We start from the raw sequence: 14621 nt of genomic DNA on the forward strand, positions 1-14621 counted from the left end.
GTGAATATCTTTTAGCTATTTTACATGTAACAGATAGGCCTATTTATTGCCCTGTGCATAAAATTGTCGAGCCTTCGGAGGCACGTCAAAGGTATTTTAAAAAGGAAACATAGCTTCAAAAGTTGTAGCCTTCAAATACAGCAATACTTTTCATATGTTGTAGAGAGGACTTCACATGACATCATCCCTCCTCCTGTGCAGCTGTGGTTGTACAGTAAGATTATTATCATGGGCCCGGGATTCGAACTTGATAATGGCCTGTTGTGACCCACTGAATCCAGCAGTGCCTCCACCATAATATCGAGTAAGTGCGTGCTATCCATTGATCATTAGAACTCCAGACAGCAAGCAGAAGTTTCGGACCCAGAATACCGGGCCCACATGAAAATCCATGCAGGGCCCAGACGTAGGAGCGGATCTGGGCGCAACGAGACACTATGTTGACTGTCTGGGATTGTTCCTGGCTAAAAAAAAATATTTTGCTCATAACATGAAGATCTAGCGAGTTCCAGTTTTAAAAGATGAATTATTGTGCCCCTATAGTAACTCTTCACTGTCACTAAAAACGAGGAAAACGATGGTCAAGTGCATCCCACTACAAATATGTCTAAATTCAAATAATTGAGGTGTCTGAGTAATGGACTTTGTGTTGTAATTTAAAACATAAAACATAAAAAAGCTAGATTTTGCATACGCACAAAAAGTTTTTCAGATTTAAAAACCATCGCGTACGCCAGAACTTGACAAAAACCCTTGTATAAATTTCGGGCAGTCAAGGAAAAGATGTGCGTATGTGCATCTCCCACCCTGACTCCTCCCTGAAATCACCATAGTATGGAACTACAACAACACCTAGTTTTACTATTGCATAAATTCATCTGCATATCATTTCCAGCATATTCCCCTCCAGTTGTGACACCATATTTACACCGTTAAAGGTACAGAGACATCAAGGAAAATATGAGGATACGGAGTAAAATGCCATTTGTGCCATACATTCTTGGTTATGTTTTAGGCATAAATATAGTCAAAATCCATAAAAATAACAAAACTATTTACAAAATAGTTCTCAGATTAATATTTTAGAATAGAGTGGATCTCATTCTTTTCCACTGGCCAAAATAGTATTTCAGTTGTTTTAAACCAATTCAAACAAAATGTAATTTATTGCAGTTTGCTGATAAGGGGAACATACCTTTAGCTATTTTTAGTGTATATTTTGCATTGCAAGTTTGTAAATAGAATTGTCTGACTCGCGAGGGGTCACTGGGACAAGTAGTCTGTTTTAAAATGAAAAACATGCAAATTACCAGTTTTCCGCTTCAAAGTGGTATCCTAAAAATACAGTTGTATTTTAGCATTAACGTGGTGGACGATGCCTTCACACAGCATTCAAACACCTCCTGTGCAGCTGTTTGCGTAAAGTACGTATTAGTCAGTGGAAACTATTCAAAGCGGACGATATTGATAGATTATTGGGCACCGATAGCAACTCCTAGCTGTCATTAAACAGAACCGAACCGGCACAGAAAAAAGTGGGCAAGCGCAGCCACTAAAACTGGCCGCAATTCGTATATGGGAACTTCGTTCTGCTGGGTAATTGACTTTGCTGGTAATTGTAGTATTCTCCAGCTCCATGAGAGTGGTGTTAATATTTAATGTAAAAATGTGTATATCGAAATGAAAAACAGATTTTAAAATCGTGTGTTTCTTAATTACTTTTCTCACTCCAGGAAAAAGAAAAAAGAACGCTTACGCCGGGTCTAGAATGGTCCGTAACTTGCGTTCACATATTTTACGGCAAGTTTATTTTTTTATAAATCCTGATGTGTCCGTGGAAAATTGTATACTGCACCCATTTACCAAGAAATTTTGGATCACTTCCACATGCTTCTCTTGCTGGATGACCAGCTTTTTGAAGATGCTGAATTTTCATTTTCCAGTAGGATTTTGGCACCTGCCCCACACTGCCAAAAGCCACCAAACGTATGGTTAAATGACCATGAGTGGCCAGCAAACTTCACCAGACCTGAACCCCATAGAGAAATCTGAAAAAAATTAAAAACAAGAACAAAAAAAGGCCAAAAAAAAAAATTTTTTGCAAAAGATGAGCTGAAGAAGTGGCCCCCACTGTCAAAGAAAGCTAAGGGCTTCCATACCACTTTCAGGCAGTGCACACACCTGGAAACTGATCCACCTCAATGCCACGCCGAATTGAGGCAGTTAAATCGTAAGTAAAGCAAAAAAGGAGCCCCTACCAAGAGTGTATTGAGCTACATGTACAGTAAATGAAAAATGAAACTTTCCAGAAGGCCAACAATTCACTTAAAAAAATTTTTTTTTATTGGTACTTATTAAGTATTCTAATTTGTGGAGATTACGGACCAAATGCTTGGTGGGTTTTTGTTAAATGTGTGAGCGGGGCAAAACCATCACAATTAAAAAAATCAAAGAAAACTTAAAACTACCCCTTTCAGTCTGTCGGCATTGCTTATTATAGAATACACGAGGTTTCACAATTCACAATTGAATCTACTGAACTAAATGAACTTTTCCACGACGTTCTAATTATTGAGATGCACCTGTATCTTATCAAATGACAACAAAACTTTAGTAGTAGTAAAGGCTCGATGTTATAACAGAATGGGGGCTTTAGATGGAACAGAATTTACTACACAGAGCCATAGTTCATTGACAAGCTACGCAAACAGCTTTTCATAATCTCCGAACGATTTCATAATTTGCAATTAAATCGGTCTGCGCGATCATAAAAAAAACGGTTCTTATGTGTAGCTTTGTCAGTGAACTATGGCTTCATTGTTAGTTGCTGGCCCACCGCAGTATCCCTTCTAGCCATAACCCTGGAACGACGTGTATTACCTTTCTTCTGCGGGGCATATAAGGAATTTCAGTTTGTGCCCTCTGGCCTCTCCTGGAGTAGAGAGATTACTACTGATACCTCCACTGAACCGTGCTTCAATGAAAGATACACATCACAATCGCAATTTTCATTATTAATCGTGCAGCCCTACTTAGAACACTTCATGGTCTCAAGAGAACATTTAATTCTTTCCTGAGAGGAAGGTTATATGCAAAGTTGGCGCCTTTTCAGATCCAATGTTTTGATTGGCCGTTGCTGTCGGAGGTGTCCATGGTATTGCCCCCCTCTGGCATGAGGCCTATTTCATTTTAGCTTAAAGTCCCATGTTTTAGAACAAGGTTTAAGGTCTTCTCCCTATGCATAATTAAATTCAAAAACAAATTCCAGATTGACTTACATATTGGGCTTGGAAAATATAAAGAATCAAATATCAGTAGATACTACGGAAACATTGACCACCATGCATTTCATATATATACATATTTTACAGGGGTGCACATAAGTGGTCCGCAGTTCCGCATGCGCAAACAAAATAAGAAATGTGCTGTGTGTAAATAGTAGGTGAAAGCACGCTTTTGCCGTTGCGTTGACAGCTGTTAATGGACAATCTTACCATTTTATATCGGCAAACTGTATTGTATAAGAGTTTATTCAAACTGAAAGCATAAAATCTAGGCTAACGTTTTTCAAAGCACAAAACTGTTGTACCATTTCATTCACTGAACGCCTCTACAATCAGCAAAGCTAAACCCGGAACGCGCATATGTTACTTTCGGGGGGGGAAAATAAAAAGCATGCTGATTTTAAGTTTGAGCTGACAATAAAAAAATTAAATAATTCAAATTATAAAAAAATTAAAAATAATAATTTAAGGTTCAAATTAAAAAAATAATAATAATATAATAATAATAATAATAATAATAATAATAATAATAATATCAGCGGAAAAAGAAAAGAAATAAAACAGTAAACAGCCAAAGGACGTAACTTAGAATGGGAGATGGATCGGTTTGTGAAAGGGAAGAGAAAAGCCTCAGATGAAGTAACACAGACCCAGGCAGGTGCTGGTCATTCAAAAAGCTTAAAAAAAGCAGAAAATATTGATGAGTCATATCTTAGCTCTTTGGCTTCACTCACCATGTCTATACCCGGATGCTACAGTTGTCGGCATTGTGCCGCAAACAGCTCTACACATGGGACGCGAGAAAGCAACCATTGCAAATCATTTAAACTTTTGTGTCAGTATGTCTTTAATAGAACAAGGCATCAGTTTAATGTCGGGTTTTGTTTTGTCACGTCGCGTCTGTCGTGCTGTGCCGAGATCATATGTAGACAGGGTCCACTGATTATAATGGGTTCACACCTGTATTTTTGCTGCTTGCGTCTGGTGTAGACACAGACCAGTGTTTAATGCCGTTGGTGAGGAGGAAAAGCCTGTGTGTGTCCCATGCCTTAGCGACGGACAGCACGAAACCCACAAAAAAAATAAAATAATAAAATACATAAAAATAAAAAGAGAATAAAATAATAAATATAAGACCTGAGACTTTGGCTTCCCATTGACTTGCTGATGCCTCTCAAGACAAGTCCAATCCCTGTTTCCATCATGCTAGCTCCGACTGTACCTTCATGCTTGCCTGCGGTTCCAGTCCCGCTGTTGCTGAGCGGCACGGGGTTTTTAGCTGCGACTGAGACTGAGATTGTGGGGATCACAGATGGATCTAGTAGAGGGGTTAGAGATAGAGATTAGAGAACTATGAACGCATTCGATTTAGCCCTTTCTCTGCCTTCACCGTTGGATTAGTGCTCTCTGTCCGGGTTCGGAAGCCTGCACTGCAGTTTTCTTTCACCCTCGTGAGAGCATAATGCTCCACCTATCTGGCTCTAAAGGTGGGTGGTGGGTAAAGGGCTTACATGAATAAATCCAAAGGGCGCATACTTCAAAAGATATCAATATTGAGCGGTTAAATACCTGAGCAGCAGCTCTGGCTCCTCTGAGACTCCAGGATATTTGCATATTGAACTATAACTATATTGACAACTGGTTGATATTAGCCTCAGTCGGAACAGTTTTGGTGGTTCTGAATCGAGATGTCCAGATGAAGTAAATAAAGTTTAACTGTTTGGTTAAGATAAGTTTGTATTTAGGCTGTGTAAAGCCTTCTACAACACTGCACAATTTTAACAATCCTATAAAGCCTGAAACACACTGCTGAATGATTTTCGGCTGTTCCACGCATCATGGCGATTTCTGTGATTGTGGCTCCTAATCAGTGGTCCTTATGCCGTACAGTGAGACAGACTCAAAAGATGGCCGTTTATCACAGTCTTGCGACCAAAGATTAGCCTATGATAATTTTCTGACAATGTCCAGAAATTCAGCATGATCAACACAGTGTGTTTGCTGCTATGACCCCACGTTTACTGACTAGCCAATAAAAAGGCAAACGTGAAATCCATTGTGACATGGCGCTTAAAAACATAAAACTCTTTAAACTCAATTTCTTATTTGCTTCCTCTTTCGCGCTTCCACCACTTTTTTCAGCACACATAAAATCTACAAACTGCCAAAGTCTGATTCATCATGCTCTTTTTTGTTTATCCTATCGCATGCTGACAACGTTTTATTTCTTCTATAGAAACGTGCGTTGTAGTAGTCATAAGAGTCAATATGTCATCATCATAAAGTTCTACATGCATGTCATACCCAAGTTTACTTAGATCCATGTCGCACAGTGTGATCTTATTGGATTGCTGCAACTTCCTGGAGTGCATAGAAGACTTAAGATCATTGTAGGTCAGTATAGGGTATATTTTTATTTAAAATAACCTTCTACCTCTTCTCTCCCACCATTCTGACCACTTTCTTCTATGTCCATGTCTTCTTACAGTTTTTTCTACTCTTGCTCTTTCCACCTACACCAAAGCCCTCCACTCTACCTCATCTCATCTTCTTCTTTTCCTTCTCCTCTCCTCTTTTTATAAACATCATCACTTCTGCTCATCTCCTTATACCGGTTTCACTCTTCTTCTCTTTCTCATTACACAAACACCCCTTTTCTCTACCCACTCCATGACCTTTTAGGACATACAACTCTTTCTTTACACCCCCCCACCCCCCATATAACTTTCCCTTTTATTGTTAAAGCAATTGTGATAAATGTGTAAACATCAGGCAAACACTGCATTTCCTCTTCTTTTTCTTATAACATATTGTATGTGCACCAGTGTTTTAAGAAAATTTGACATGATTTGTAATTTCTATGAAATGAAAACTTACAATTAGTTTAGTTTTAGGACAATTACAAAGTGTATAGAGTTACTGTGTTTAACTGTTTTGAGAACAGACAGAGATGGAGAAATGTGTAAAATCAACACAGAGAACCAAAAAAAAAAATTCAAGGTCATGGTGACATCCTTATGGAAAGCTTCCTTGACCCTTTGTTGTTGTGTGGAAATCAGAAAGATTACAAACATGCATGAGTGGTGTTTGTTTTCTCAAATAAATCAAAAACCAAGACATGAAACATGCACAATTGCCAAATGTCTACATTATTTTGATTCTATTCGGTGTTATCACATGGCTATGTTAAACAGCTCCATTAAGCCTTTTTAGCCCCAAAGAGCACTGTTACAACCGGCTCGTAGTTGCAACATTAACAAGAGGCAACACAGGCGGGCAAGTAGGAATGAGCTTTTTCTTCCCTTCCGCAGGTGGAAAGACCACTCCCCCACTAATGACATACCTAACAAAAAACAAACAAAAGACAGGCCCATCATTAACTGGGACCCTAACAAGCACACATTTAGAAAGATAATAAATTCTCAAATGTTCACACCTCATCTCTTTAAAGAGACAATGATTTCTATATTACTATATTAATGTTCCACTAAATTTGTGATTCTCTGATTAGTTTTTTTGAGAGCTCTCTCTTGTCCTTTAACTGCCATTACAAATAGTGGGGGAGAAATGTCATCAAAAATGATTTTTAAATAAAAAAAAACAATAGGCAATTTAATGAGTTTCTGTTTTTATAGCATAGTTACTGGTATGCCTATGATATACTGTAGAACTTAGCCTATCACACAAACAAGAATCCTGTTGTGGTTTTTTTTTTTTTTTTTTTTTCAAAATTATCTGCACGAATGTACAATAAACAACTTACAGAGTAACTCTCAGACACAACAAAATTCCATTTTACTCTGTCAGAAGAAAAAAATCAGACCAAACAGCAAAATCGCTGCATCTCCGAACAACAGTGTTTTGTTCCTCAGCATTACACGGACCAGCAAATGATTCAGTCAGGCTATAAGATTCATAATACAGTCATTTGCACAATTAAATGAATCAGCTTTTTAAACAATTCACTCACTCATTAAAAACAGTCACTTGCTGCCACCTACTGGCGGTTTGTAGTTTCATATTTTAAAAAGTAGCTTATTTTTCCTTTTTTCCAGTCATTTAAAATGTCGTACATTAGTGAGTGACAGGTGACATACAGCCAAGTATGGTGACCCATACTCAGAATTCGTAGCTCTGCATTTAACCCATCCGAAGTGCACACACACAGAGCAGTGAACACACACACACACACTGTGAACCACACACACCCGAGCAGTGGGCAGCCATTTTATTGCTGCGGCGCCCGGGGAGCAGTTGGGGGTTCGATGCCTTGATCAAGGGCACCTAAGTCATGGTATTGAAGGTGGAGAGAGAACTGTACATGCACTCCCCCCACCCCACAATTCCTGCCGGCCCAAGACTCGAACTCACAACCCTTCGATTGGGAGTCCGACTCTCTAACCATTAGGCCACAACTTCCCATCCTGCCGGCCCAAGACTCGAACTCACAACCCTTCGATTGGGAGTCCGATTTAAACTAAACCATTTATGCAAAATCCATTTATGAATTTTGTTGATAGTGATTTCATTTGATTGTTAATAGCCAGCATGTATTTTTATTCAATTTAATTTATTGATTAAATAAGAACCTGACATAAGAGGACACAGACATGACAATAACTTTTAAAATACTAAGCCAACATCTCTGAGCAAAAAAAAAAAAGGCCAAAGTTATTTCAGGGTTTTGATCTCTCAACTGAGAGAACACATCCTGTTTATTTATATTATAATGAATATTTAATATTACTTTTAAACTTTGACTATAGCCTAGACATACGTACATATTAAATTGTACTATTTATGAACCTCAAATGCAGATGTTTGTTACTCCATAATGATTTTGATTGCATTTGTAGTGTAGGGTAGTGTAGGGCCCAAACAACATCAAGCCCAGGGGCCCCCCGCCCCCCTAAGTCCTGCCCAGGTGGGCAGGTATGTTAATAAATATGGTAGGCAGTTGTCCTTGTTTAGCTCTGAAAACATGGGACAGTTTAAAAGATCCTTTAGCCTTGCCCTGTGGATTCATGAACATTACCTGAAAGAAGGAATTACTACTTCCTTGATTTTCTCTTTCACTCTATCTCTCTCTCCTAAAAACAAAGCAGGCTCAACGCTCTCAGTTTTGGGTATAGAGAGTAAAGAGCTCAATACTCTATATCATAGGAAGAATGATACACATGTCGCATTAACAATGACACGGCAACACAAAAGCTATCCTATTCCACTCCAGTCTACTGTGATTCACCTTATCAAATTAGGTGTGCAGGACGTTTGTGTGCTTGCCCTCTCTCATGTGATTGATGAAGCATCCTTGAACAAGGACTAAGCATATGTCATTTCCTTATCGGGCCATCAATCCTCGAGTCACGATCTCAGACAGCACAACGTGTTTTCGAGCTGTCACCCTGCTTTGACTGCACAGCAGTGATTTCCTGACAGGGATGGGGAACAAATTAGCAATTCATGTCACATATTTTTATCATGTTATAGCAATACAGCCTAGTAGCCTGTAATGGTACAGAAGAAAAATAATGACTCGTATAAGTGATTCTCACACTTATGTTCAGGACACAAAAAAAAAAAAAACATTTATGTTCTGCCCCAGTAATGACCAGTCGGTCAGTCTTCTAACACGTCAACTACATTGTTATGCTTTCCTGTGCAAAAACCAATGCTTTCTAGGGAGATTCTTTTCTAAGTGTCTCTTGTATATACGAACGAATAATGCATTAATTAAAAGTGATGCTTGCCTTTTAGTGAAAACCCACTAACATACTAATAATATTGAAAACATTCATACTGGTCTTGGTCTTATTAAACCTTTTCTGTATGTGCTATAAATGTGTATTGCATCCTTCGATCCAACAGAAATATTATCATTGTGTTATCCAGTTCACAGATTGTCGATGCAATACAACTCACTTGGCTGGTCATCACTATCTGAGTTTTGCGGTATCTGGTCTTGACCTGTCCATAAATGTTTTAGTGAGCACCCCCCATATAGTTAACGTCACTTTCTGACCACAGACTCCTAGGGTGCCCTTGTGTCTCTCGTCTTATCATATATCGACATGGCACTCTGTGCTGAAAGGCTGCTAAATGCCCCGTTGCCACCCAAGAATACTAATGTAGATGCAGATAGCTTGTTTTGGCCATCTTCAGCATCATTGATCTTCCTGCAGGTGACCTTGGAAGGGCTTAGACGGATGGGATGTCATCCGCTACCAAGAGCACTCTTTTGAGCCTTCGTCCCCTCACTGTGAGTTACCCTCAACCTCCCCCACTCCTAAACCCTCACTAACCACGATGAAACTCCTACAAGTCAGACTCAAATGAGGTCTCAGGGTCGTCCAGCTAGGTCAGGTCACTGCTGACAACGGGTTATCTGCTGCTTATCATACATGGACTGTGAAAGTCCGTTGCTGGCTGACAAGTACAACTGCTACAGTGAGCTGACAGTTGTTAAAAAGCATACATTAAATAAAAAAACAAATTGGGTCCAATCTAATAATCTATGGCCTTTTATCCTAATTAGAAAGGCGTGATTACTGACATATCTGTGTTTCCTTCAGCCTACAACATAAATGTACTATTATGTCCTATCCTTTTATAGGATTTGTTTTACCTGGTGTTTGTTTATGGTACAGCAGTTAACTCCTTACAAAATGCTCATAATAAGTTTTAGAGATCTGAACAAACCCCTAACCTTAATCACCATTGGGGATCCATAACTCATCCTGTTTCTGTTTTGTTGCCTACCAGAGACATGAATAATACCTCATAATTGAATAATTGTTGAGAGACTCACCAACTGGTTTTCTGTTACTTTTCCTACAACGTTAACAGATGTGCAGATTCCATCTCAGCAGCCTGATAAAAATGAGGTGGAAACTAAAAGAAAGGGCATATTTAAATTGAACCATATTACCAAGAATATATTAGTAGAGATTTGTGATGGCTTTGTTTTATTACATTTATAAACCCCATAAGCACAACCACAACGAAACAGAACACGAATAGCCGCATGAAATAACAATTGAGGTGGTTTGTATATGAAGGTATCTTTGTGGTCGTGTGAAACAACGGCGCAGGGCATCTTCTGGTGACAGCTTTGGAATTTGTAGTTGTAGAGAATAGCCAACACAAGTTGCAACTTTTAGGAATATTGTTTTTCTCACTCCACTCTCTCTCCAACAACACACACACACAACAGTTAACACCTTCTTGAATCCTGCATAGGAGCCATTGCAGAGTGCATAAATCCTATTCTATGAATCACAAACCTACAAGAACTCCGTACGCGTCACATGTCCTTTGGCTATACTATTGCTCTGCAAATAAATATAGGCACAAAACATTCCTCACACATCCTGCATCGCAAAAATGTGAAGTCACAGATGAATTTTATAAATCCGCAAACTCAGTATATAATTCTTGCAATGAATCTGCTGCTACAATGGTCTCAACCAAACCTCTTATGCTGCATCAAGGCTGCTAAGCCTATTTACTTGATTAAAAATGCTGAATATTATTTACAAAAATTAATAATTTGCATGAAATATTGCAATCTGTCAAAATAAACATTTTATATTTTAATTATACATTTAAAAAAGAATCTATCTTCCTGTGAAAGCAAAGCTTAATTATCCCCGCATAATTACTGCAGATCGTTTAGTGTGACGTGATCCCTCAGAAATCATTCTAATCAGTGCTGATCTCTATACTACCATAGTTGGTGAACTGTTTTGACCAATAAATAGTTAAAACAAAGAAATGTTTACTCAAAATAGAGATCTTTGTGTTTTACAATATAAGCTATTACAAGATTTTTTTCTGTTCTTTTTTTTAAGAAACTTCAAAAACCTTTTACCTATACAGCCATGATGTGTTAAATTGACAAAATGATAGTAAGACATTGTTAGACAAGACTTCTACATTTTCGAAGTAAATGCTGTCCTTTTGTTAACTTTTTATTAATCAAGAGAGGAAAACTGTTACGGTTCCAAAAAAAACAATATACATAACTATAAATTAAGCAGCACAACGTTTCAACACTGATAATACATCAGCATATTAGAATGAGTTCTGAACTCTGGATCATGTGTCACTGAAGACCAGGAGTAAGGATGCTGAAAATTCCAGCTTTGCTTCACAGGATTCATTAAATTTTAAAGTTATGTATTGAAATAGAACCCAAGATAAATTGCAATAATATTTTTTCACATATCACCATGTTTTGGTTTTCTGGAATTTCTCTGAATAAATCCATCCTACTGATCAAGAGACTCCGAGTGAAAGAACACCAGGGAAACATATTTATTAGTGTGAATAAAGGCTACGGCCTAACATAATATAATAATCAAAACACTCTATTTAACTGATAGAAATAGAATATAACAGAATAGAATAGAAAAAAAACTGAAGCAAAAACTAAAGCTAATCTGTATGTTAATAAAAGAATATGAAACGTGAACGTGAATTCGGCTTCTACGTACCGTAGTCTAAACATCACTATGAAGTAGTTTGCACAAGACACCGCTCTGGGGGACTGGTAGCTAAACTGTCTCGACATGTTTGTGCGTCAGCCGTCTGTGCCCAACCTCCCTTTACTTTCTCCGCAACGTTAGTTCCCAAGTCCACCTTCTTTAATACAGATGACACGTCAGAAATTTTGCGTTGGCTCTTGCTGAGCGTTGACAGCACCACAACCACGGAACGTATTCCGGTTTCTACAGCGACTCATTCGTGTCGGGTGCACAACGATCTCTCTTCTATGAAACTGTAGACCGACCTCACCATTTCTAACTTGTAGCGACAACCACATCTATAGTGGTTTGCTCCCACGCAGTTGTGATGCTTTCGCTTCTTAACTAGAATTCAAACAATACTAGCTTTCCCAACGAGATTTTTTGTTTGCATGTCTGCGTTAGGCACATTATTCTTCTCCCATGGCGGTGCACACACAGTTAGAGTGAACCGGTTGTTTACAGTATGGTATAACCATCACTTCTACCACAAAAAAACTGCTTTTTACAGTCTTAATCTTCCTGATTTATCGTCAATTCTGCAGCATATCCATAGCGATCAAACACCTTTGATGATGTAACAGAACTACTGACTCTCTTCTTTTCTTTTCTAATAGTTTAGATAACGGTTGCTCCCAATTACGCTTGTAACAATAAGGAAGATTATGGAAAACAGTCTGACACCGTGGTATAATGGGCACACTGGAGCGCAGCAAAACTAGAGGTATTTCGTATTTCTTGGTGGGAAAGTATCCTATCCTACAGAAAAGCATTAAAAACTGCTAGATCTGATTACTTTTTGTCTCTTTTAGAAGAAAAAAAAAAACCTAACCCCAGGTATATATGAATAAGTTGCCAAATTAAGGAAAAAAAAGCATTAACGGTGTTGACATTTCCCAACAGCACAGCAGTAAGACTTTATGAACTACGTTACTTCCAATATTGATACATAGAGATCCAATTGTAACCATGCCAGCCGGGGTCATCCCCAAGTATCGCATCAGTTAGTGTGTATAGATGCCTGAGGAACAATTCCACTCATTCTCTACTAGGAGAGATCTAACCACAACAAATGTATGATAGACTCTATCCATCTAAGCTCCTAAAGAGAGGCTTCCAGAAGTCATAGGATCCTCTTCTGACTATAGTAATTCATATGTCATTAGGATTATGTCCCAAAAACTTTAAACTGGTGGTATTAAGCTGGCTGTCTGAATTACAGGACCCCCCCCAAATGTCTCGAATCGCCTTTTTCGCTCCAATGATACTAGAAAAGGTAGTATCTCACAATTATATCCTCTTAGAGAAAAATGGTATCTGTGAGACTTCAGTCAGGATTTAGACCGTATCATAGTACTGAGATGCTCTCAATAAGAGTTACCAAATTACCTGCTATTATCATCTGATCATGGTTGTATCTCTCTATTAGTGCTACAGGATTTAAGTGCTGTGTTCGACACTATTGAACACAACATTTTTTGCATAAACTTGAAAACTTTGTTGGCATTAGTGAAAGTGCATTAGCATGGTTCAAATCATATTATAAACCGCCCATCAGTTCGTGCAAGTAATGAAGAGGATCATATCGATCACACTTGCAGTATGGAGTACCTCAAGGCCTCAGTACTAGGGCCGTTACTGTTCCACTTGTGATATGACCCTGGATGACGAGTAATTTCTTACTGATAAATTCTGAAAAAAACAGAGGTGTTAAATATGGGACCTAAAACCTCCGCATATAATAACCAAGAACACTGTCTAAGACTCAATGGCTGCTCCGTCAATTCTACATCATCAGTTAGGAAGCTAGGTGTGCTATTTGATAGCAATCTTTTCTTTGAAAGCCACATTTCTAGCATTTGTAAAACTGTATTTTTCCCATCTCAAAAATATATCTAAATTACGACCTATGCTCTTAATGTCAAATGCATCAATGTTAATCCATGTGTTTATGACCTCAAGGTTAGATTATTATAATGCTTTATTGGGTGGTTGTTCTGTTGCTTAATAAACTCCAGCTGTTCCAAAATGCAGCAGCTAGAGTTCTTACTAGAACCAGGAAGTATGACCATATTAGCCCGGTTCTGTCAACACTGCACTGGCTCCCTATTAAACATCATATAGATTTTAAAATCTTGCTTATTACTTATAAATCTCTGAGTGGTTTAGCACCTCATTATTTGAACAAGCTCTTATTGCATTAGTCTTCCACATCCACTGCGTTCTCAAAATCAACTGCGGGCAGCAGATCCTTTTCCTATTTAGTGCCAAAACTCTGGAATATCCTACCTAACATTGTTCTGGAGACAGACACACTCTGTCATTTTAAATGTAGATTACAGACCCATCACTTTAACCTGGCTTACACATAACATACTAACACATTTCTAATATTCAAACCATTAAAGGATTTTTAGGCTGCATTAATTAGGACAGCCAGAATTACAAATTCATAAACTAATATTTATTCACAATAGAATATAGTGCGAATACATAGTTTATGTCCTATATATAATAAATATCAAATGTTGCTGAAAGTGAAACATTTGAAATGTTCATGCCAAATATTGCCAAATTGGATGTCATGAGAGGCTACACATTTCAAAAAGTGGGACAGGTAGCAGCAAGAGGCCGGAAAAGTTAAATGTATCATATAAGACAGCGGAGGACCATTGCAACTTATTAGGTCACTTGGCAACATGATTTGGGTATAAAAAGAGCATTCAGAGTAGGCAGTGTTCTCAGAAGTCTAGTGGCAGGAGGATCACCAATTCCCCCAATGCTGACGGCGAAAAATAAGTGGCGAAATAGC

This window comes from Cyprinus carpio, chromosome B4, assembly GCF_018340385.1.
Source record: "Cyprinus carpio isolate SPL01 chromosome B4, ASM1834038v1, whole genome shotgun sequence".
Classification (NCBI taxonomy): Eukaryota; Metazoa; Chordata; class Actinopteri; order Cypriniformes; family Cyprinidae; genus Cyprinus; species Cyprinus carpio.